Source organism: Staurois parvus, unplaced genomic scaffold (genome assembly GCF_062004578.1).
Source record: "Staurois parvus isolate SC_StPar_1 unplaced genomic scaffold, SC_StPar_1.0 ptg000105l, whole genome shotgun sequence".
Lineage (NCBI taxonomy): Eukaryota > Metazoa > Chordata > Amphibia > Anura > Ranidae > Staurois > Staurois parvus.
The window spans coordinates 1227478-1243005 of record NW_028317901.1 but is presented as its reverse complement, the minus strand read 5'-3'; the positions used below and the strand labels follow the sequence as shown (position 1 = coordinate 1243005).

General features: G+C 41.6%; 1 protein-coding gene across 4 annotated transcripts in view; it reads right to left on the bottom strand.

Annotated features, from left to right (window-relative positions):
• The window catches only part of LINGO1 (leucine rich repeat and Ig domain containing 1), a 513120-nt gene that overhangs the window by 137226 nt on the left and 360366 nt on the right, over positions 1-15528 (bottom strand). For all 4 annotated transcript variants that reach the window (XM_089671358.1, XM_089671357.1, XM_089671359.1 and 1 more), the window contains one exon: positions 6469-6553. The gene's annotated coding sequence lies outside the window, so the exon portion shown is untranslated. The remainder of the gene's footprint in view (positions 1-6468; positions 6554-15528) is intronic.

Below are 15528 nucleotides of genomic sequence, written 5' to 3'. Positions count from 1 at the left end.
AATTTTAAACTAGTCCTCCTTACAACACAGTTCATTGGTATTCCTGGGATTCCTTGCATGGACAGTTCTCTTTAGGTCATGTCATAAAATCTCAGTTGGGATGAGGTCTAGATTCTTTCCGGGAATAGTTTTCTTTTGTTTGAAAAGACTTTGTTTCAATTAAAAAAAAAAAAATCTTCCACAACAGCCTGAGCATACTTGCAGCAGCCTCTAAGGCCTTTTACATTATTGCCAAACTCATTGAAATTCTGACAGGCAAAATGTAGACACTTCCAGGTAGTGTAGTTACTTCCCGCTTCCTACACATTCCTCCAGGCACATCACTATGATGTCTCAATGGTCAATCAAGGAAGAGCTTCATCACTATCAGAAGGTCTGAAGCTTTACCTGTCTAAATGGGTAAGAAATTGTTCATAACACTTTGGAAACTGTAACACGTGGAAACTGCTGCACTGTATATGAGCAGCCATTTTTTTGGGGGGGGGGGGTGTTACAATGTTTTTTAGCTTTTTTGCTATTTTACTGCTATGTTTGAGATTATTGATACAATTTTGCAATTGTTTTCCCCTATTCAGAGCCTATTACGAGTCCTGGAGAATTGCCCTTATTTGCATTTTTATAATGTGTCCACATGTTGCATTTAGGCTAGCATAGTAACACTCAATGTCTTACTGTGCAGGCTACTGCCACTGTTGACTTTCTTCAACTTTATTTAAATGCGCTGTACATCTTACCAGCATTACGGTGTGGGCAGAATACATACAAAACAATTGTTTTCTATGTGTCCTAGCAGTGTCCTGAGTTTATCTGATGCATAAAAATGCAGGTATAAACAAGCCCTAAGCCCTGGTTCACATATATGCGGCTGTGCGGGCCGCGTTTTGCATGGGCACGAGAGCCCATTCATTTGAATGGACTCCCGTGCCCCGTAGGGAAGAAGTCCCTGCACTTCTTTGGAAACCGCAGCCCGCACGGGAACCTCGGTCTCAGTACGGTTGCGTTTTTCAGTGCACGCGGTGTGCCATTAGAACTAATGGCACCCACCCGCGGGTCCGCCTCTCTATGTGCGGGTGGTGCGTCTGTACGGATTTTCCTGCGGATCCGCAGTGGCACCACCAGCACAGATGTGAACCTAGCCTAAGGCAGCACTACCAAATAAATGGGTTGACACAGCGATGAAGTGGCTAGCACTTCTGCTTCGCAGCACTAGGGTCGTCAGTTCAAGTCCCAACAACAGCATTACCTGTCTGAAGTTTTTTTTAACACCTTTGACATCTAGGCAGCAACAAATCATGATGTTTCCACCACATGGCTTTATGGTTGGGATAAGCCTTTGGTGTGTGGTGCTTTTTGCGTTGACCACTTGTCATTTCCATCCACAGAAGAAGTGTTGTAGAACATCTACTGCAAACTTGGTGGACAATGGTCCCTTTTGTGGTGCCTTCTCAAGATCACTATTCTTGTCCAGGGTTTTTTTCTTTATAGTAGACAGATCGGCAAGTTCAGCCGATTGGGAGGTAATGGTTGCCACTTGCTCACTCTTAGGGTATTGTACTCCTACTATCTGTAGACAAATCATCCACTCTGGATTGGTAAGCAATGAGTATTTTAAAAATGCATTTGTAGCTGTTTCCAGCTTTAATCATCTTTTCAATTTTTCTTTTTAAGTCTACTTAACAGATGTTTCTTGTGAAGAAATACTTGAGCCGAGTTACCCTTATACGTTGAAATTATTCTAGAAGTTTACATACTTTTGAAGCAAGAAGTTTAGAATAATTGTTCATTAAAGATAAGACAATGTAAATGTGTGTGTTGTCTGTTAAATGGCCCTTTCAGTAACGTTAAAAATCTGCATGAAAAGATTACTGACATATTTCATTATACAACAGTATTTTTTTTTCATAAAAACAACACATTTTAGCATTAAAAAGCCATCCTTGAGCTTCAGTCAAGTGATTTAGCCTTGGCTGAGATGATGTAATCAATCTGTTACAGGCAGGAGACCTCGGTCTTCTCCACCCCATGTGATCAGATAGCAGCATTGTAATTTTGCAGCATGTCACACGTGTGAGAGGCTGAAAGAGGGGGCTGATGAGTGTCAGACATTTGTTAACACAGCCAAGAGCTGGATCAGCACATGGCTGAGTATTTATTACACCCACACATTACCCATCATGTATGCACTTAACGTGAAAAAAAAGTATCTGATTCTAGCTACACTTTAAAGCCCAACACCAGGAAACCTGTAATTTATGCCCTATAGTGGGGCTGCACGTGCACTGCAAGGAGTTAATTGCTTGTTTAGGTCTACGGGATTTGTTAAAGAAGATTTACTTACTTGATCCTCTGTGCTGCTAGACCAATCCCCACATCATCTTCTCCTCTACATGCAAACAGTGTAAGACCCTAACATCATCAAGACAAATGCAGGGTCCATAGCCCTGCACTGGATGTAACGACACTGGAGGACAGTCCAATGCAAACACATGGGGGAGTGTCATCTGCCAGGGTGTGGAGGATCAGGTAAGTAAAGATGCTTCTCTCCCCCAGACTAAACGAGCATATAACCCCACGGCAAGGGATAATTTTAAAATTTTCTGTATTGAGACTGAAGATTTATTACTTTCATGTATTCTAACATACAGTGGGGCAAAAAAGTATTTAGTCAGCCACCAATTGTGCAAGTTCTCCCACTTAAAAAGATGAGAGAGGCCTGTAATTGGCATCATAGGTAGACCTCAAATATGAGAGACAAAATGAGAAAAAAAATCCAGACAATCACATTGGCTGATTTTGGATAGAATTTATTTGCAAATTATGGTGGAAAATAAGTATTTGGTCACCTACAAACAAGCAAGATTTCTGGCTCTCACAGACCTGTACCTTCTTCTTTAAGAGGCTCCTCTGTCCTGCACTCATTACCTGTATCAATGGCACCTGTTGGAACTTGTTACCAGTATAAAAGACACTTGTCCACAACCTCAAACAGTCACACTCCAAACTCCGCTATGGTGAAGACCAAAGAGCTGTCGAAGGACTCCAGAAACAAAATTGTAGACCTGCACCAAGCTGGGAAGACTGAATCTGCAATAGGCAAGCAGCTTGGTGTGAAAAATCAACTGTGGGAGCAATAATTAGAAAATGGAAGACATACAAGACCACTGATAATCTCCCCTCGATCTGGGGCTCCACTCAAGATCTCACCCCTGGGGTCAAAATGATCACAAGAATGGTGAGCAAAAATCCCAGGACCACACGGGGGGACCTAGTGAATGACCTGCAGAAAACTGGGACCAACATAACAAAGGCTACCATCAGTAACACACTACGCCGCCAGGGACTCAGATCCTGCAGTGCCAGACATGTCCCCCTGCTTAAGCCAGTACATGTCCGGGCCCATCTGAAGTTTGCTAGAGAGCATTTGGATGATCCAGAAGAGGATTGGGAGAATGTCATATGGTCAGATAAAACCAAAATAGAACTGTTTGGTAGAAACACAACTTGTCGTGTTTGGAGGAGAGAGAATGCTGAGTTGCATGCAATGAACACCATACCTACTGTGAAGCATAGGGGTGGCAACATCATGCTTTGGGACTGTTTCTCTGCAAAGGGACCAGGATGACTGATCCATGTACAGGACAGAATGAATGGGGCCATGTATCATGAGATTTTGAGCGCAAACCTCCTTCCATCAGCAAGGGCATTGAAGATGAAATGTGGCTGGGTCTTCCAACATGACAATGATCCCAAACATACCATCCGGGCAACGAAGGAGTGGCTTCGTAAGAAGCATTTCAAGGTAATGGAGTGGCCTAGCCAGTCTCCAGATCTCAACCCCAAAGAAAATCTTTGGAGGGAGTTGAAAGTCCGTGTTGCCCAGTGACAGCCCCAAAACATCACTGCTCTAGAGGAGATTTGCATGGAGGAATGGGCCAACATACCAGCAACAGTGTGTGCCAACCTTGTGAAGACTTACAGGAAACGTTTGACCTCTGTCATTGCCAACAAAGGATATATAACAAAGTATTGAGATGAACTTTTGATATTGACCAAATACTTATTTTCCACCATAATTTGCAAATAAATTCTTTCCAAATCAGCCAATGTGATTGTCTGGATTTTTTTTCTCATTTTGTCTCTCATAGTTGAGGTCTACCTATGATGCCAATTACAGGCCTCTGTCACCTTTTTAAGTGGGAGAACTTGCACAATTGGTGGCTGACTAAATACTTTTTTGCCCCACTGTACATGAAGGCAAAAAACCTTTTGTGTGCTCCTCCCCCCACAGCCCCCCTAATACTTACCTGTGCCCCATCTCGATCCATCTCAAGCAAGCTGCTTACTCTGGGGGCACTCAGTAGGGGAGAAGGACCAGGAGCGGCTGTGGGGGACCTGAGAAGAGGAGGATCGGGGCTGCCTTGTGCAAATCCATTGCACAGAACAGGTAATTATAACATGTTTGTTATTAAAAAAAACAAAAGAGCCTTTAGTGTTACTTTAACAGCTTGCCTGCCGCCCTATTGCAGAAATTCTGCTACAGGGCTGTGCAAAATCATGAATATATATGTGATTTTGCATTACCAGATAGGGGACACGTGCATGCCGTGCGCGTCCTACCCGCACTGCCATTGGCGGCCTCAGCTGTCGATCACCGGGTCCCGGTCAGTGATTCCCCACCGGCACCTGGCGATCGCCGAGTATCACTGATGGGGGAGAGGTCTGTATGTAAATAAGACAGATCTCTCCTCTGTAAGCTCCTGCACACTGCTTTGTATTGCTCTGCATAGCAGAGCAATACCAAGCAATGTGCTGACACAGTAAAACACACACAGAGCACACAGTAAAACAGCACACAGCACAGTTAACCCTTTGATCACGCCAGATGTTAACCCCTTCCTGCTCGGTGTCATTAGTACAGTGTCAGTGCTTTTTTCAGCACTGATCACTGTATTAGTGTCACTGGGGATGTCAGTGACAGTTAGTCAGAATGCCCGCCGCAGTCCTGCTATAAGTCGCTGATCATCGCCATTACTAGTATAAAAATAAAAATTCCAGTATATATACTGCCATTTTTAGACGCTATAACTTTCAGATAAACCTGTTAATTTACACGTATTGGGATTTTTTCTTAGCAAAGACATGTAGCACAATACATTTTGGCCTAAATGTATGACAAAATTTGATTTTTTACATTTTTTTACTGGACATGTTTATTAACAAAAAGTCAAAAATATTGTTTTTTTTCTCAAAATTGTTGGTCATTTTTGCTTATAGCGCAAAAAAATAAAAAACATAGAGGCGATCAAATACCATCAAAATAAATCTCTATTTGTGGGGAAAAAGGGACATACATTTCATTTGGGTGCAGCATTGCATGACCGTGCAGTTGTCAGTTAAAGTAATGCAGCGCCATATCACAAAAAATGGCCTATTCAGGAAGGGGGGTAAATCCTCTGGAGAGCAAGTGGTTAAGTAAAACTGTCTTTATTTATTAGTATGGCTTAAAAATTGATGAGGACATTTTAAGAGCCATTCACATAAACTCTAGGTATTTCCTAAAGTATTACTTACATTTTCTTTTGTTTGTATGAATTGTTGTAAAATTTACACTTAACCGTGGCTACACTTGAGGTGACTGCCAAAATTCCATCTGAATTGCATAATTGCTTTTTGGACGTTATGATTATATTGTAAATTTAGCATTTTATGTGAAGTTGGTTACAAAGCAGTCAAAGCCAGGAAAAAACAAGTATAATATACGCCAATTTAAAGATCAACATGTTACCCAATTCAGAGATGTAATCAGATATTTAGCCATTCCCCAGGTACAGACTACCACACGTATAAACTGGTCTTTGCTAATTCTTTGCCTTGACTGAGTGTCTATCACATTCTTAAGTGTCCTCAATGGGAACATTCAATGCTGTTTGCAGCTACCAATCAGAGTCAGATTGCCACTGACATATGAAAGGCTGGATGTCATTTGTAGCTGTAGGCAACATAGACAGTCCTTCCAGAATAAGGGCAAATGTTAGGCAGACCTTTGTTGAAGACCTAGAGAAGTACCCTTTTCAGGTGACCCCTATGCACTGATGACATTATCTCAAGTGTAGTTTATGTGCTTATAAATGTCCTTCTGGGGGTCTTTTATCTATATTTCGTAAATTGAAATGATATTTCTGAGGAACAACTAATCAATAGTAAACACAAGTAACTCTTGATGTGTACAATGCTGAAAACCAGCAGAAAGACTGGCACAACAGACAGCGCTAATCACTGGCTATTCTAGTTAGAGAGATAGAATATTGGTGGATGTCACCACTGCAGGCCTTAGAAAGGTGTTTGCGGCATTTCATCTATTACTCACAATGCAAATGTACCTATAGCCTGCTTTTCATTAAAAACACATTACACAGAGTTTGTAAATCATTTTTATATAATACATAGCAATATCTAAGTTGCTGTTACCTTGATGAGTCGTTTACAAGGACACTGACTGGCCACGACAAACAGATTTTGAGTGTTTTGATCTTCCAATGCCCAATCATGTACTCTGAAATAAAAAAAGGGATGTGATATAGTTATAGTTGCATCATCATCATCATCCTCATCATCATCATTCTGTTCTGTCTGTTAATCAAACTGCAGATTATGGAGGCAACAAGATAAGACTTTCTTTCACATGTAGCACCCTCCTAGTTACACTAAGTGTAGCTAGATCCCTAATGGTTAGACAGGAGCTGAATAGCAGCTCAGGTGCCAGAGGGGTCAAATTCTTGTCAAGGCCGAAAAACTCTGCAGGCCAGCCCCTCTGAATTTTCCCCCTACTCTGAGGCTTTTGGAAGAGGGTCTTGGAGGCAGTGGCGGGGATCTGAGGAGTGGTAGGCTACACCTTTGAGGGGAAGGCTGCCAGGAGGCCTGCTGGAATGGGGCCTGCCTTCGAGCCTGGAGCTGGACAGGAGGAAACCTTAGGACTCACTGATTTCTTGAGAGAAGACCACCTATGTGGCAAGGAAGGAGCAGCCCAGCTGATAGGCCTGGTAGCAGCAGCTATTCCACAAGCAGTACACCTACATACCCTGGGTGGATTAGGGAAAGAGCACTCTGGTGGGAAACCAGATTAGCCCTCTGCTACTAACTTTGTACCTTACTTAAGGAAGCAGGAGCCAGATCTCCTACTCAGGAAGAACACCTTCAGATTGCTTTGTGAAGAGGAGTCATCTAGAGTCTGAGGTAGTACAACTGGAGCTGCTGGCTAGCACTCCAACAGAGACTGTGTTAGAGAAAGGAAGCTGTGAATAGTTTAGGAAGTTGTCCTCAGATTTCATTTACCTTGGGCATCCTATACATCCCTAAACCATATCCAAGTTTAATCCCCTCAATAAAACAACAAAACCAACCCTCAAAGCCTGATTTCTGTCTGTGGATGAAAGCTGTGTGGAAAATGCTAACTGACTGGCTGTGTAGGGCTATAGGAGGACCCAAATTCATCAGCAATACCTAAAGGAGTAGTGCTACACACTTAACCACTTCTTGTCTGGACACTTTTACCCCCTTCCTGTCCATGGCAATTTTTAGCTTTCAGCGCTATCACACTTTGAATGACAATTGCGCGGTCATGCAACACTGTACCCATATTAATTTTTTACCATTTTTTTTAGACAGATAAAGCTTTATTTTGGTGGTATTTATTCACCACTGGGATTTTTATTTTTTTTGCTATGTAAATGAAAATGTCCAAAAAATTTTTTAAAAAGTGTTTTTCTTATACAATTTTGCAAATAAATAATCTTTCATCATAAATCTTGACCAAAAATTATTCCGTTATATTTTTAGTAAAAAAAAAATAAGCCAAATTAGTTTATAACCAAAAATTATAATTTTTAAACATTTTTTTTACATTTTCATTTTATTTTTTTATATTATTATTTGTTTTTTTGTTTTTTTACATACTGTCACCCTAGCAGTACAGTGTCACCATGGTGACACTGTACTACTTGTGGGGGTGATGAAAGTTTTTTTTTTTTTTTTTTTTTTTTTTTACAGTGATTGCTTTTACACCCATATAGGATGTAAAAGCAATAATTTCTCTTTCTGTCTGCATTCTTGCAGCCATTGAGAAATACTGAGTGAGCTGTGATTGGTCACACCTTGTCACATGGTACAAGGCTGTTGTGAATAGCCTTGTACCATGTGACCTCTGTGATCATTCACAGATTTCACACGTAGTAAGCAATGATGTCACAAGTGACATCTTGCTTACTACTTTGCATGTGATCCATGATAGGCATATCAGTTATCACATGATCGGGACCTCTTACAGAGGTCCCGTCCGACGATCGGTGTTTCACTGTGTCCGGAGGACACAGCGGGCACCGGATCGCGGTGCTGCGCGCTCCCAAGGAGCGCACACAGCTGGAAAAGGCGGGTGCCGTTTATGAACGGCAACCCGCCCCTGGAGTGCCACCGCCCTGCCGTTTATAAACAGCAGGCGGACGGCAAGAGGTTAAAGTGGAAGAAAAGTCTAACTATAACTATTCTTAACAATGTTCTCGCTCCTCCTACCTATCCTGCCTAACCTGCATAAAAAAATCTGTGTGCTTACCTATTTTTAATCGGCTCTGGTCACATAATTCTGCAGCTCCAGCTCCCCTATGTCAGTGAGCAGTTGCTACAGGGGAGAGGAGGAAGTGCCAACAACAGATGGGACATGGGAGCCCAGGGGGGATGTCACGGCCCATGGAATTCACAGCCATTGCTTAGTGCTCTCTTACACAGAACTGCAGGATCTTGTGGCCAGACCAAAGGGGTCTGAAAATAGGTAATTAGACAAATCTTGTTTATACATGTTAGTAAGGAAGGTAGGCAGGAACATATTTAGGAATAGGTGTAGCACTACCCCCTTAGCAGTCGCACAGTTTTGGGTCACCCTACAGTTCTGCACAGCCAGGCAACACGCATTTTCTTCCAAACTTGCAGTCTGCAGACAGTAAACAGTCCCTGAGCTTATTTTTGTGATTTTATTAAGGGGTATTGAACTTGGATGGGATTGAGGGGTATATGGGATGCCCAAGTAACTGTGAACATGAGGACAAATCTCCTTAGCAACTATGTAAAAGTTCATGACAAGCAGCCTATCCTTGAAGAGCTCTCCAGCCCTTCTGGTGTACCTCCTCAGACCCAAGATGAAGCCCCCTCATCGCCCAGCTGCCCGAGGAAATCCCTGGGCAAGGGGATCCAAAAACCGCCATTTGATAAAGCAGCCCCAGATGAGGAGCAAGTGGGGTTTGCCACTTGACTGCCCTCTCCCCTTGTCTGGCCATGGGATGCAGGATTAATCACTCAGTCCTCTCCTGTAAGCTTCCTTCCCTGCTTTCTAGGCTGTCCTCTCTCAGGGGACAGTTGAGGCTGAGAGATCCTACTTCCCAGCTCCCACCTGCAGGTAGCCCCCTCCCTTGGACCCTTCCCAGGCTCCACACTCCAGCCCTCTCACATCATCTTCCACCTGACACTGACTCCATCTGCTGATCAGGTTATCTCATATTTAAGGGTTGTCCTGGGCCCCTGGCCCCATGCCAAGCCTCCTGCTTGGGGACTAGCCAAGATCTCTCAAGTATGCAGATCAGTCCCTCCTCACCCCCACCAACTGCCTTCTAGAAACTTCTCAGATTTGTAGAGCAGGGGGAGGTATCAGGGAACTGATTCACAGGCCGGTGGATGAAGGGAGTTGATTTCTATCCTGTTCTTTATGGGGGACAGCCATTAACATCCTTTCGTAAATGGTACATTTTGTAAGTGCTCCAATGTTTCTTTTGGATATTTGTAATATACAGTATATCTGCGGTTTATTGGGATACTTGATTAGAGATATATATGTAATCTGCTTTATTGCTTGTTGTTTGGTATATGTCTATTTACTATTATTATCTATCTTAGATCGGTGTAAATTCCACTGATTTCCAAGATACACATCTAAATTTAGGCTGGTCATACATTAGTTCTGAAGAAGCAGAAGTAGTCTGAGATACACATCAACATGAGTTTGTTTAAATAGTTATACACTTAAGTAAATGTTGTAAAAGCTCAGCAACCAGATGAGGAACCACTTACAATCTTATTCATGCAATTTCAGCTATTATTCATAGTCTATGAACACAAAGAAAAGATAATTAAATAACTATCAATCTTTAGGAGAATCCAACACACCTCCCCATGTATTGTTTCTGCAGTGGTTTTTCCAAGTCTTCAACCTGGCATTTTAATTCATTCTGGGTAATCATTTGCAGCTTAATCAAAAATTATAAATCCTAAAGGTATTACAGGGTAACACTGGGAAGCCTATGGAGGAGCCAATTCAATGAACATACTGGGGACACCTACTACATAGAGCCCAGTTTAAAATGGACAACTCTGCCCTTGTGCTTATAACATATTTGTACTCGCAAAGTACTTATTCCCAATAATGGTATCAAAAAGCATTAGATGAGTTTCTCCAGAACCAGTTGCTTTTACTAAGCTTAGGTGATGATCCGGAGTTATTGGTGCAACCTCACAGCTTTTCTTAGGGAATGATGGCATTGGATAGGTTGTTAAAACATGTCCTCTTTCCCCCACAGATACGCTGTATCTCCAACTCCTTTAAAGTCTATACAGGAATACCTGTGCAATATGTGTGTTTCTGTTGCTTGCACTAGAGCACGGGTCCAAACTAGTACAAGGGCCACATTGTATATTTTACAATTATTCATAGGTGGAATAAAAATCTTAATCTGAGTCCCCCTTACATCGGAGTCACAATCAGATCCCCCCTTACATCAAGGTCCCCATCAGAGTCCCCCTTACATTGGAGACCCCTTAAATCACAGTCCCCCGCTACATAGGGTGGGTTGAAGCAAAAATACCATAGGCATCATCTGCTGACCTTAATCTTCAATCTGTACATGTTAAGGATATACCACTGACCCTAGCTGTAGGCTAGATAAAATCTTGTAGTGGCCCCGAATTTGGCCTGTGGGCCATAGTTTGGAGACCCTGCACTACAGAATGGGTTTGAGACAATTGTAGAACCTCTGCTTTTTATGGAGTATTTTTATGGTTTAATCATAGACGTTTATTCTGATTAATATGTAATAAATATATTGCTCTTTTTATATTTTAACTAAACTGCACTGCATAAGTTCATGAGTCAGGCTACAAAAATGTTTGCATATCTACCCATTAATTGCTCTACCGAGACAAATTACATTGTTGTTCATTTGCAATTTCAATGAATCCGTATTTGGAAACTGGAATTTATTTCAGTTTTCCTTTTTTTCATTATGCAGTCCTGGTCATGCCTTTTGACACACAACTGTAGTCTATGCCTTTTGTAAAAAAGGAAACTAACTACAAATTATTGCATATAAATTTGTCCAGATCTGAATGTGGTCTTACTAAGCATCTATTTCACTTTCTTCAGATGCTGCCAGAGCTCTGTTCTAAGAGCCACAGCTAACTTAGGCAAGAAATGGATAGAGTGTGAAGGTGTCATAAAATCCATTTTTCAGCTTTCTCTCTTATTTCAATTCAGAGACTAGTTTGACATTTCAGCAGGTACACAAAAGTTTTTTTTTAAGAGTTTGATATTAATAAGGATTATAGGTAATTTTAAGCTAATCATTAAAAACAATATATTTTGGACTGTTACAATATGTAAATGTATGCTTTTTTACACACGTCCACCGTTGAAGTGGAGTATGTATTTGTTTGTGCTATAAATATGTGCAAATATATTGCTATAAAAATTTTTGAGATCTGCCTAATCCCTAAATGTGCAAATGAGTTCCTCTGTCAGCCTGACAACCACAATAATTTGTTCAGGAAAGGGGAAAAAAATGTGTTGAGTACATTCTGGCACCCCCATCATGCCTGTTACAAGGTCTTTCACTACCATATGCACAGCACCATTTAGTTCTTGTTCTTTTAGTCACATTGGAAAGGCAAAGGATGCCATCTTTCATGTTTGTCATGTTGTCTCCTGCATCTAAGTAACTGTCAGAGCCATGTTGACCACCACGTGGTCTAACAAAAACGTGGCCCTAAAATTTAATAAAAATAAATTATTGCCCCTTCCCCCACTTTAGTTCAACTCTGTCTCTTTTCTTTTTTTCATGTAAATTTTCTAGTTATTTATATAGCTGTAAAATGCAAACAGCTGTGGAAAAAAGCTGCATGGTTCAAGCGTTATGGTTGTGAAGTTTGTTGATGATAGTTGAGCATGATGTGTCACACCTCTCTCCTCCCCAAACAACCTATGTGTTGTCCCTTAAGGCCTTCTGTGTAAAAAGTGTGATAACAAAGAAATGTCTTTCTGCCCACGACAAGCAATCAGAAACTTTGTTTTATAGTCAGTTAGGCAGTAAAAAAGGACAGATAAAACCTGTTATTCTTTTTTTTGCACACTTTTTTGCAGATCCAAATGCGGCCACTCTAACCGGGTTCTACTTCTGAATTCAAAGTTCAATTTTTCTTACAGTTCTGTATCCAGACTGTGTGTCTAAAATGAAGGAATGTGAGTGACTTAAAGCAGAACTTCACCAAAAAGGTGACGTTCCACTTGTTTGTCTCCCCCCCCCCCTCCAATGCCACATATGGCACTTTTTGGGGGGGAGTGGTTACCTCGTTAAGACAGGTACCCACTCTCACTTCTGGGTAAGATTGCGATGGTGATCTGTCAGTCCCTCCTCCTTTCCCCCACACCCTTCTGGGACACTCATAGGTCGCAAACAACTGTGGTCAGTGTGGCTTGCGCATATGCAATAGGAAACCAGCTATGAAGCTGGAAGGCATCACTGCCGATATCCCTTACTCAAGATACCAGCACCTGCACTTGTAGTCGACTGAAGAAGGCTCAGGTGAGGAGATCGCTGGATCCCTGGACAGGTAAGCGTCCTTATATTAAAAGTTAGCAGCTACAGTATTTGTAGCTGCTGACTTTTAATTTTTTGGGGGGAGACTGGAGATGCACTTTAAGAGACATTACAATCTTAAAGTGGTTGTAAACCCTTACATATACCCAGTGATGTCAATAGCCTCATGTGATACACGGAGATGAAACAAATCCTCCTACATAAGTTGTACCTGTTTATCTGCAGTATTCTCTTCTCTACAGCTGTTCAAAGTGCTGAATTTTAAAGTGGTTGTAAACCCTTACATATACCCAGTGAAGTGACTGGCCTCAGATGATACACAGAGATGAAGCAAATCCTCCTATATAAGTTGTTCCTGTTTATCTGCAGTTTTCTCTTCTCTATAGCCATTCAAACACCAGAATTTATAAAGCTTGTCTGACCTGTGAGAAAAAGGGAGGCGGAGAGCAGAAGTTACACTCTGCAGAGCTCAGCGAGGAGAGCTGAGAGTTGATTGAAAGGAAGGGACACACCCCCCTTCACACAGCACACAGGCTGTCAATCAGCTGGTGGTCCCTCCCCTGTCACCATTTTTCTCTTGGTGTCAGGAAACATGTTAGATGTGACTCATGCAGATAGCAGAGGAATGAAGCAGCAAACAGAAATGACATGTTTGCTCTTAACTGAGACAAGTCCACACTGTAGAGTGATAAGCTTTGTTCATATTTCATGTCTGGGGTTTACCACCACTTTAAAGCTGGCCTGAAAGTTCAGAAAGCAGAGGGCGGAGAGCAGAAGTTACACTCTGCAGAGCTCAGTGAGGAGAGTTCTGAGAGCTGATTGGTGCAAAGAGACACACCTCCCTTCACACAGCTCACAGAAACAGAGCTGAGGCTGTCACTCTGCTAGAGGTCCCACCTTTGTCACCATTTTTCTCTTGGTGTCAGTAAAATTGTCAGAAGTGACTCATACTAATAATAAAGACAAGTACACATTATAGAAGGATATACTTTCATGTCTGAGGTTTACAACCACTTTATATAAAAGATGATCCTGTAATAATTAATTATGTCTCATGTTGAAAAGTCCTGAAGTACAAATGCAAACAAATAAGTGAAAAGCTTGGCTTCACAGTTTGATAAATAGGATGAATTTGCATGATGTTCAGAACTGCACAAACCTTGCTGCCAGATTTGTAAATAGCAGGAAAGGTGCAATGTGCAATATCTGGGGTAAAATCACACAAACCACTCTATAATGCTGATACAGCCCTTTAGAAATAGACCCTTTAATGATTTCATGGAGAGAAGGCTTCTTTTTTTCCAAAACTTAAAGAGGGTTATCTAATGAGACAGCTTCCATAAAAATTTCCCTTCCCGGAATTTTTCTTTTAACGTGAAATTATTCAGCAGTTGGACATAAAATCTTACTTCCAGTACGGGAAAGGATTTGAATTGTAAATGCAACTTTATTTAGTGTTTACATTGGTAAACAGCTATACATCCATGCATGTCTCTGCTCTGCATCGATTACCATGCTAGCTCTTTAGTAATTTGCTACGTTTTCCGGGATGTCACAAATCAGTGTACATTATGGTCACAGGTCCAAGCTAGCTACAATATGAAATGGTCAATATGATTGAATACTTCAAGGCATTCTGGAGCAATGTATTCCTGAAATGTATCTCAACAGAATTATGAGGAAATCTTCCTTGACCTTTTTTTTCGTGGCAGAGGCTGATGATTAAGCAGCTATGTACAAAGTGCCAGCAGTCATAACACAGTATATTAACATATTTTAGGAGGATAACCATCCAAAATGTTATTAACCTTCAACTAGACCTCTAACATTACTCACCTTCACATTCTCAGCTGTAAACTATAATTCTGCTCAGGCACTTCATACATAAAACAGGATACTAAAATAAATGCTTTGTTTAGTCTTTGGCTGTCATATCTCCTTTACATCTTTTTGAGCAACGGCAACAGCAAAGCATTGTGAATCATAAAGATGGAGAATGAGGGGCGAATGTAAATGCTCAATGTGGTAGGGAAGAGTTAACACATGTTCATGTTCTTCATAAAGCTATACTGTGCACATCTCATCTGGCAGTGAAGGCGTTACATCTTTGTGGAGCCTATAAAGGATGGAAAGGCTGAGAGAGAAGGATCTTGCTAGAGAAAGAAAGGAGCAGTTTGCTGGAGAAGCTAGGAATGGAGAACGGGATAGGAGAGACAGACAGGAGAAGGGGTGGAAAGACGGAAGGAGGATTCTCCTTGGGAGGAGGGTTTGTGGGTTTTGTTTTTGCACAGATAATAGGAATCAACGAAGCGCTGAGAGCATCCAGCCATCCGCTTGGGCTGTCCTGTTAAATACAGAGCACTGGGGAGATGGGGAAGGGAGGGGGGGGGAGCTGAAGGAAAACGGCACAGACGAAAAGATAGCAAAGACGAGGAAGAGAAGAGATACAGTATAAGGAAGGGGAAACTGACGCAGGAACAGGGAAAAGAAAGGGAGTAATGAGAGACCGAGGATTACAGAAATAATAAGGAGAGATGATGATATGTGAGATAAAGGATAGGATGGAGTAGAAAAGAAGATGAGATAGAGAACAAAATGGGAGACGTAAGCCAACATTTGA